This window comes from Canis lupus, chromosome 16 (assembly GCF_011100685.1).
Source record: "Canis lupus familiaris isolate Mischka breed German Shepherd chromosome 16, alternate assembly UU_Cfam_GSD_1.0, whole genome shotgun sequence".
Taxonomy (NCBI): domain Eukaryota; kingdom Metazoa; phylum Chordata; class Mammalia; order Carnivora; family Canidae; genus Canis; species Canis lupus.
Genome location: NC_049237.1, coordinates 1,440,267 through 1,450,401, shown reverse-complemented (window position 1 = coordinate 1,450,401; position 10,135 = coordinate 1,440,267).

The following is a 10,135-nucleotide window of genomic DNA, read 5'->3' as shown; positions in this document are numbered from 1 at the left end:
TTGAGCCAAGCCTTTGGCTCAGGGCGATGGAGTCCCACATCAGGCTCCCTGCAGGGAGCCTGCTTCTCCCTCTGCCTGTGTCTCTGTGCCTCTCTCTCTCTATGTCTATCATGAATGAATAAATAAATCTTAAAAAAAAACAAAAACATTAAATGGTCTTTTAAAAAGCATTTACAGTAGAGCAATAGAAGTTCATTCAACAACAAAACATTATCAAGTTGGAAATATGCCTGCTCCATCTTTATCCCTAAATCTCACTGACTTAGTTATGAGTACCAATAGGCTGGGAGACCACTGTGTCAAAGGTCAGAATAGGGAGAGATGATATATATATATATTTTTTAAGATTTATTTATTCATGAGACACACACAGAGAGAGGCAGAGACACAGGCAGAGGGGAGAAGCAGGCTCCCGGAGGGAAGCCTGATGTGTAACTCGATCCCAGGACCCAGGATCACAACCTGAGCTGAAGGCAGATGCTCAACCACTAAGCCACCCAGGCACCCCAGGAGATGATATTTTCATAACTATCTCCAAGATCCCTATAATTGGTTGTGAGTATAGAGGAGCTGACTGTTAAGTCATCGAACTTGCCCCTGGCTTGTCCCTCTGGCTGCCAATTAACAATAGGGCTATAGGGATCCCTGGGTGGCGCAGCGGTTAAGCGCCTGCCTTTGGCCCAGGGCGCGATCCTGGAGACCCAGGATCGAATCCCACGTCGGGCTCCCGGTGCATGGAGCCTGCTTCTCCCTCTGCCTGTGTCTCTGCCTCTCTCTTTCTCTCTGTGACTATCATAAATAATAATAAAAAAAATTAAAAAAAAAACAATAGGGCTATATTTACAGGTCAGTTTGAGCATGTGCTTCCCTCTTCCCAGCATGCCTAGAGAAATGGCCTATCAGGAAACAACCCTCCCCATGTAGATATTGTCCAGGCGATCTGTGGCAACATCATAACACATCCTGGTACTTAGGTTACCTAATCACATGCCAAGTGTATATGGTCAGAAAACGGCACACAGAGAACAGGCGGCTTCATATCTGCATGCCCTGCATGATGAGGCTTATGATCAATCTGATCAGAGAATCAGAGCATGTGGGATGACACAATTTTTTACATGTGCTTGGAGAACTCAGGAATGGTTCTGACTACCACTCCATGGTTATGATAGAAGGGGAGACACTGGGGGCACCTGGGTGGCTCAGTCAGTTGGGAGTCTGGCTCTCGGTTTCAATTCAGGTCATGATCTCAGGGTCAGGAGATGGAGTCCTGAGTCTGGCCCTGTACTCAGTACCGAGTCTGCCTGGGATTTTCTTCCTCTTCTGTTGCTCCACCGCACCGCCCCCCCATCAAATAAATAAATAAAATCTTTTTAAAAACTGAGGGTGGGGGCAGCCCGGGTGGCTCAGCGGTTTAGCGCCAGCTTCAGCCCAGGCCTAATCCTGGAGACCCGGGATCGAGTCCCACTTTGGGCTCCCTGCATGGAGCCTTTTTCTCCCTCTGCCTGTGTCTCTGCCTCTCTCTGTCTCTCATGAATAAATAAATAAATATATTTTAAAAAATGAGGGGGGAAGGAAGCTGAAGCTTTCAGAAATGAAAGCATTCATTTTCAGAAATATCTGCTTCTTCAGCCAAATGCTGTTGTAGTCAGAGATACACCTGCATATAATTTTCTAGGCTACATTTTTCCCCCCTAGGCTTCATTTTATTTTTTTAATTTAATTTAATTTAATTTAATTTAATTTAATTTAATTTTTTTGCATATTTTTTTATTTATATAAATTTATTTTTTATTGGTGTTCAATTTGCCAACATATAGAATAATTGATTTGGGGCATTTTTAAATACTTGTGCTTTTTTTTTTTTTTTTTTTTTTAAAGTAAACTCTGTGCCCGATTGGGACTCAAACTCACAACCCCGAGATCAATAACCACACACCCTTCAGACTGAGCCAGCCAGGCGTGCATTGGTCATTTTAAAACTAGTAGACTGATAACTATTTCAGTTAATTTGGTGATCCACATTTTGTAGGTTTATCCCATTATGCTAAATTACCAAGTGACTCCTCAAATTTCAGTACCACATCGGCACAGATTTCCCCACCTGACAGTGCTGAGTGGCTGTTCAGATTGGAGACTGAACTCCTTCACTAGTCGTTCAGGAACCAGGGAGGCTCCTCCATGGGCCTCCTCCCTCCCTGGGAGGTCATGCACCTCTGCAGCCAGCAGCACAAGGGGAAGACGACAAACAGAGGCACGAGGGAGGGGGTCTCCAGCCAGGTCTAGCAGGCCTGCATGTCCACCTTTATACTAATTCTTTGTGTTATTTATTAGTGGTAGTATTGATATTTAGGATTTTATTTCTTTATTTAAGAGAGAAAGAGAGAGAGCATGATCAGTGGAGACAGGCAGAGGGAGAGGGAGAAGCAGGCTTCCCGCTGGGCAGAGGCACAATTCCAGAACTCCGAATCATATCCCACAAAACGGAAAACGCATCGCCAGATCTGCTCCACAAAACAAACAAAAGGCATCTCCTCAAGGTGAAGGAAAATTTTCTAGTTGAAGTACAGACCGTCTGAGTGAAATGAGAGCAAGATTTGTGTGTGTGTGTGTGTGTATACACATATATATGGGAATAATGCTGCCTATTTGAATATGGATATAGAAATGAACATGACCATTTATGAATATACATGGACATAAAGAAGGGGAATGAACATTGACTTTCAAAAATAAGTATTAGTGTGGTTGCAGGCATGTAGACTTGAAAGATATGAGAGTAATCATAAAAAGGCAGTGTGATGGTACTGATGGTACTTGATGGGATGAGCACTAAGTGTTATACACTATGTTGGCAAATCAAACTCCATTTAAAAATAAAAATAAAAGGCAGCGTGATGAATCAATCTAGTGAATCTTAGGACTGAGCGTTTAGAAGTAGGAAACCTGCTGTCAGCCACAGAACTGTAAGTAGACAGGAGGCACTGACTCTCCAGCTTGACTACCAACTGAACTGAAATAATGCTGTGTGAGTGAAATAAATAAGTCAATTGGAGAAGAACAAACCTTATATGGTCTCATCCATTTGGTGAATATAAAAAATAGTGAAATGGAATAAAGAGGAAAGGAGAAAAAATAAGTGGGAAATATCAGAAAGGGAGACAGAACATGGAAGATTCCTAACTCTGGGAAACGGACTAGGGATGGTAGAAGGGGAGGTGGGTGGGGGGTGGGGGTGACTGGGTGGCAGGCACTGAGGGGGGCACTTGACGGGATGAGCACTGGGTGTTATTCCATATGTTGGCAAATTGAATACCAATAAAAAATAAATAAAAAAAAAGAATGCAAAAAAAAAAAAAAAAAAGAAATAATGCTGTGTATCCACGCACACTGACAGAGAAATGGATATAAATGTATACAGAGATGCAGAATAGAAAGTTAGCCAAGGAGACAACATCATTGAAGATAATTATTTTTTAAATTAATTAATTTATTTATTTATGATAGTCACAGAGAGAGAGAGAGAGAGAGAGAGGCAGAGACACAGGCAGAGGGAGAAGCAGGCTCCATGCACCGGGATCCCAACGTGGGATTTGATCCCTGGACTCCAGGATCACGCCCTGGGCCAAAGGCAGGCGCCAAACCGCTGCGCCACCCAGGGATCCCCATTGAAGATAATTAAATAAAAAAAGAAATAAAGCTGAAATTGAATGAAGAAGATGGAATAATTAAAATAGAATAATGAAAAATAATTCATCAAACCAAAATGCAGAAAGAGAGAGGAAGAAGCAGGAGCAGATTGGTGACACAAAACAGCAAGCCTCGAATGTAAGGATGATGGTGCATCAGGGCTTCCGTGGAATGGAAGTAGAGTAAGCAGCAGCACCTTCCGGCGAATGCTGATGGACTAGCCCAAAGTCTCTGCTGTGGACAGGGAGCACGTGCCAACTCCAGACACAAAGTCTGAAATAAAAGGACGGGAAAGTGGACACCTCACAGACGCACACCTTGGAGAGCAGTGAGCTCCACTCGTAGAAGCCAAAGCTGACTTGAAGTGGAGACGTCCTGCCCGAGGCAAGTGGGACAGCTCCTAACTGAGAGGGCCAGGTGGCAGGACAACGTACCGGCCTAGGCTTATAGGCACGTAGCACTATGCCCGCAAAGGAAAGGAAGAAACGGGCAAGTCTCACACCATCCCTGGAAGCTTCACACACGGCTCTCAAGCTAACGGCCAGAACCCTCAGGAAAACCCATTTGCCAAGGGGAGACTGACCACCTGGACCCTCTAGATCCAATATTACACACAGTAACTCAGAATATACATTTTTGGGTATTTCAGACGGGATGATCGACAAAACGGAGTGTATGCTGATGATGAACCAAGTCTCAACAGATAGTAAAAGACTGACCTCCCACTGACTATGACCCTGAAAACTGGATTTCAGTGGGAAATCCACAACATGGAGACAACTGGGAAATCCCTTGCTGCTGAGGAAGGAAGCAACACACTAGTACCTGACCCATGGGTCAAAGAACACATCACTGTAAAACTCGGAAACTATTCCAGACTAAATGTAATGAAAGCACAATTTTGCGTGGGATGTAGATTAGAGGGACAAACAGACTTCCACGTGTCTATATTAGAGAAGAAGAAATGCTGATAATCAGGTAAAGAAACTTCTCCTTTAAGAAGCCATAGAAGGGGATCCCTGGGTGGCGCAGTGGTTTGGCGCCTGCTTTGGCCCAGGCCGTGATCCTGGAGCCCCAGGATCGAATCCCACGTTGGGCTCCGGGTGCATGAAGCCTGCTTCTCCCTCTGCCTGTGTCTCTGCCTCTCTCTCTCTCTCTCTCTCTCTCTCTGTGTGACTATCATAAATAAATTTAAAAAATTAAAAAAAAAAATTTAAAAAAGAAGCCATAGAAGAACAGCAAATAAAACAGAAGAGAGCAGAAGCAACAACATTACAAAAATAAAAGCAGAACTTCCTTAAAAAGAAAGAAGATGCAGGCTGTGGAAAATCATAAAGCCAAATGATGGCGGTCTGAAAAACTAAGATAAATGCGATTTAAAAAAAAAAAAGAATAGAGTGTAGAAAATGTAAGCACTGAAGACATGATGATGGAGACCAATAAGTGCTGGGACAGGCTGCTCTGCCCAGAGTGTCAGCATCACCAGCCAAGTGCACGGTGTGCAGCAGCTAGCCCCGTGTGCCTGGTGTTGCTCCTTAGGGATTCCCCTGGCCTTTCCCTCACAGCCTGCGAGGGCACCACATACCCAGACTTCCCTGCCACAGCCACTCCAGCTTTAAACCTGCTGTGTCAGGGACCTGTCTGTCCACGTGGATGCTTCCAAAACTAGGTATGTGTGCCCACTTTGCCAGAACAGTGACGAGCTCCCTGACTTACATAGCTTACTTCCCAACTGAAATTGCATCAGACAGATTTGCCTGGTGGAGCCAGGACTCCAACTACAGTTCTGTATTCTTTAGAGTTCTCCTTTATCCTTGTGTTAGGGAAGCGCTGTTTCCCAGGTAATAATTCAACGATTAAATTGGCCCTGTTTTTTGCAGGGGTAGTTCAATATTTGCAAATCAAACTATGTAACATATCTCATTAAAAGAAAGGATAGGAAGCATGTGATCCTCTCAAGAGATGCATGAAAAGCATTTGACAAAATAAATACAGCAGCCTTATTTGGTTAAAAACCCTCAACAGAGTAGGGAGAGATGGAATATGCCTCAACATCGGAAAGGCCACATACAAAAGTCCCGCAGACAATATTGTCTTCTTTCCCGAATGGTCAGGAAAAAGACAGGGATGCCCACTCTCACAATTACTATTGAACATAGGACTAGAAGTTGTAGCCTCAGCAATCCTCAGCAATCAGACAACTAAAAGAAATAGAAGGAATCCAAAACAGCAAGGAGGAAGTCAAACTCTCACTCTTTGAAGATGATATGATATTCTAGGTGGAAAACCCAAAAGACTCCACCCAAAAATCTCTAGGCCGATACAAGAACTCCTTGATGTCCCAGGATAGAAAATCAATACACAGAAGTGTGTTGCATTTCAATACTCTAACAATGAAGCACAAGGAAGTGAAATCAAGAATCCTTCCCATTTACAATTGCACCAAAACCTAGGAATACACCCAACCAAAAAGGTAAAAGATCTCTACTGTGAAAACAACAGAACACTTAGGAAAGAAATTGAGTAAGATACAAAGAAATGGAAACACATTCGAATCTCATGGATTGGAAGAACAAATATTGTGATAATGTCTAGGCTACCCGAGGCAATCTACACATTTAATTCAATTCCTTTTAAAATACCACAAGCAGGGAACCTGGGGACCAGGCTGCCTCTAAGCAGGTGTCTCCAAGAACTCAGGACCCTGGTGGGTAAAGGCCATGAGCAAGCTATGAGTGGTCAAACATGGAGTGGACTAGCCCAAAGGGGCAGAACAGTGGCATGGGATGACCAATGGCCATCCTTCTGCACCAGAGACCCAGAATGAGCAAGTGTGAAGCAGAGTGTCAGGAGGTCTGTGGTCAGGAGTCTGGATCCAGAAATCTCCATGGAATAGCATCTGGGAGTCCTGGCATGAGATGGAGGGAAGGAGGACAGGGAGGACAGGAGGAGGTGTGAGGGAAGAGGCAGCAGGTTGTATGGCCAGGAAGGGGCTCTCCCCCAGGACCCATCTGCTCCGTGCTGAGAGGCAGCCTAATTTCTTTTGCTGGGGGAGCCACAAGTAAATGGGAGTCGGGGTGGGGACAGAAGGGAGCAGACAGGGCTCTGGAGACCTGGGGCATGTGGTATTGGGGGAACCCGCTCCCCACCCTCCACCCCCGGTTTCCAGCAAAGCCTGGATGCAGCACAAGAAATAACTAATGGGGAAAAAAAAAAAAAAGAAAGAACTAATGGCCAGCCAGTCTAGCCTCATCACTGAGTTGCTAAGACTGTAACATAACAGATGAATATAGAGGAAGGGAAGGAAAACTAAACTAACACGAAGATTGAGAGGAAGGCAAACCATAAGAGAGGCTGAAGTATAGGAAACAAGCTGAGGGTCGCTGGAGGGCAGGTGGCGGGGGGTGGGGTTACTGGGTGATGGGCACTAAGAAGGGCATGTGATGTGATGCACACTGGTTGGTATATGCAACTGATGAATCACTGAACTCTACCTCTGAAACTAGTAAAAAATAATAAATTTTAAAAATATGTAACAACAACTCCCCTGCACAGAGAGCTCACCAAAATTTCAGATGCACATTCTGAGAGAATCACAAGGCTCTTTTGGGTCTACACAGGGCTCCACAGTGTGGAGGTCAACCACAAATTGATATTGTGAAACACTGCTCTGGCTGCCCTACTTCCCTCCCATCCCCTTGCTGGTGTGGCTGCTTACCTTCCTGGGATCCATGTAATGATTTTGGAACTGAATGCTTCAGGAAAGGAAGGGACAAGAAAGAGGAAGGAAAGGAAAAGGTGGTGACCACCTTTCCAATTAATGCAAATGGTTTTGTTGACAAAATAAAGCAATGTAGAAGTAGAAAAGATAAAAAGGAGATAATGTAATATACAATTTGGTATATGACTGAGATTAACCCCTAAAGTGAATCTTTGGGAGTCATTTGAATAAAGATGACTCTAATGCTACAAGATTAGGAGTAGTTAGGGGTGGCTTAGTTGGTTGAGCATCTGACTCTTGATTTCAACTCAGGTCATGATCTCAGGGTCGTGAGATTAGCCCTGTGTCCTTCTCCTTGGTCTTCATGCTCAGCAGGGAGTTTGCTTGAGATTCTCTCTCCCTCTGCCCCTCCCCCAGATCACACTCTCTGTCTCATGTAAATAAATAGATTTCTTTTTTTTAAATTAGGAGTAGTTCACAGGGACCCTAAACATCCAAAGCAAAGTGTGACAGTCACAAGTGGAGGTTTGGAATGCACACCCAGTTAAAGGACAGCACCAAGAAGGAAACCAATCCTGTGCATTTGACAAGCACTGATACGGCCGGGTACCATCCCTGCCGTGGAGGACTCTAGTGGGCAGAAAGAGCAACACATGGGCAGATATGGTAAAGTGGAACAAGTGCCAGGCCAGAGGGACAGCACCCATGTGAGGGCAGCACACAGAACGAACACTTGATCCACACTGGAGGGGCTCAGGAAGCTGTCCCAGAGAAACACACATCTTAGCTGAATATCCTCCAGCCTGCGAAAGTGGCTGGCTAGGGCCCAAGTAGACTGGAAGTTGATAAACATGTAGGCTAGGAAACCCTGGGTGACTCAGTGGTTGAACATCTTCCTTTGTCTCAGGGCGTGATCCTGGGGTCCTGGGATCAAGTGCATTGGGCTCCCCGCAGGCCTGTGTCTCTCTCTGCCTGTCTCTGCCTCTCTTTGTGTCTCTCATGAATAAATAAATAAAATAAACAAACAACAACAACAAAAAGAAAGCCCTAAGATGTGACCAAGACTTCATCTCTAGAATAAGCCGCAGGTATAGTTCCCTTTCAAAGGGATTTGATGCTTTTTATATATGTGATATATGATATGATGATATGTATCATGGTCAAAATTGTAATTTCCATTTAGAAGCATGATGTGGGTTGTACTTTTTGATTTGCTTTTTGTTTGTTTGTTTGTTTTTAATGTTTGGGGTATCTATAACTGATTTCTGAGAAGTTAAAACATTCAGTAAAGTGTTGAAGTTTTGTTGTTGTTGTTAAATATTTTATTTATTTATTAATGAGGGACACACACACACACACACACAGAGGCAGAGACACAAGCTCCAATCCCGGGTCTCCAGGATCAGGCCCTGGGCTGAAGGTGGCGCTAAACCACTGAGCCACCGGGGCTGCCCTAAAGTGTTGAATTTAAATATGTCACATCAAAAAAGATTCTGCATGGCATTATGTTGGTTTCACTTCTGGCTTTATTTCACAGGAGCAAATAAACCAAGACTTTTGAAAAGATCACTGGGTTTCTAATTATACCTTGAGAAAGAGCTACCTGTCAGTATACACAGTTATCTCCCCTAGTTTAAGAGTGAAAGACATTGGGTTATTCACCAATTTAATGAGAGTTCTTTTTTTTAAATTTATTTATTGGGCAGCCCGGGTAGCTCAGTGGCTTAGCGCCACCTTCAGTCCTGGGTGTGGTCCTGGAGACCCGGGATCGAGTCCCATGTCAGGCTCCCTGCATGGAGCCTGCTTCTCCCTCTGCCTGTGTCTCTGCCTCTTCCCCCCCACCCCCCGCACCGTGTCTCTCATGAATAAATAAATAAAATTTTAAAAATAAAATAAAATAAATTTTTTTATTCATGAGAAACACAGAGAGAGAGGCAGAGACACAGGCAGAGGGAGAGGCAGGCTCCCTGTCAGGAGCCTAATGCAAGACTCGATCCCAGGACCCCGGGATCACAACCTGAGCCGAAGGCAGACACTCAACCACTGAGCCCCCCAGGTGCCCCTGATCCTGGACTTCCTGGGATCCCTGTTCTCACTGCCCTGTACCTCAGTATATCAAGTTTGTATTCAAGATCAATACCAGTAATAATCTGAGGACGAAGTTAACAACCTTCCTGAGGTCAGGGAGTTGAATCCTTGTTGCTGTATAGAAAAGCCTGTAACTTCTGAGGCCCTAGAATGTAGAAGCACCTTCTCCTCCAAAAGGTGCTTTGGAGAAGATCAAGTAGCCACAGTACAGAGCACACGGATTATCAAAGTCAGAGTTCAAAAGCAAGGGAAGAATTCTGTCCAAAGACTAAGCAACCACCCAGGTTACTTGTATGAGGATACGCACAGATCCATCTCTAGAATTACGTGTGCAAGAATTCTACCCAGAGACCCGGCGCACAAAACCTGCAGCTCCCCAGATCAAAAGATAGCAGCCTAAAATATTCCCTTTGTCTTGCTGGTGTTTCAGTATAGTGGGCAAGAAATCATTAAAAAAATAAAAAACTGCACAAAACAGAAAACCTTTTCTTTCTTTGAAGTTATACAAAGCCTTCTTAAAAAAAAAAAAAAGATTTTATTTATTTATGACAGAGAGAGGCAGAGACACAGGCCGAGGGAGAAGCAGGCTCCATGCAGGGAGCCCAATGTGGGACTCCATCCCGGGTCTCCAGGACC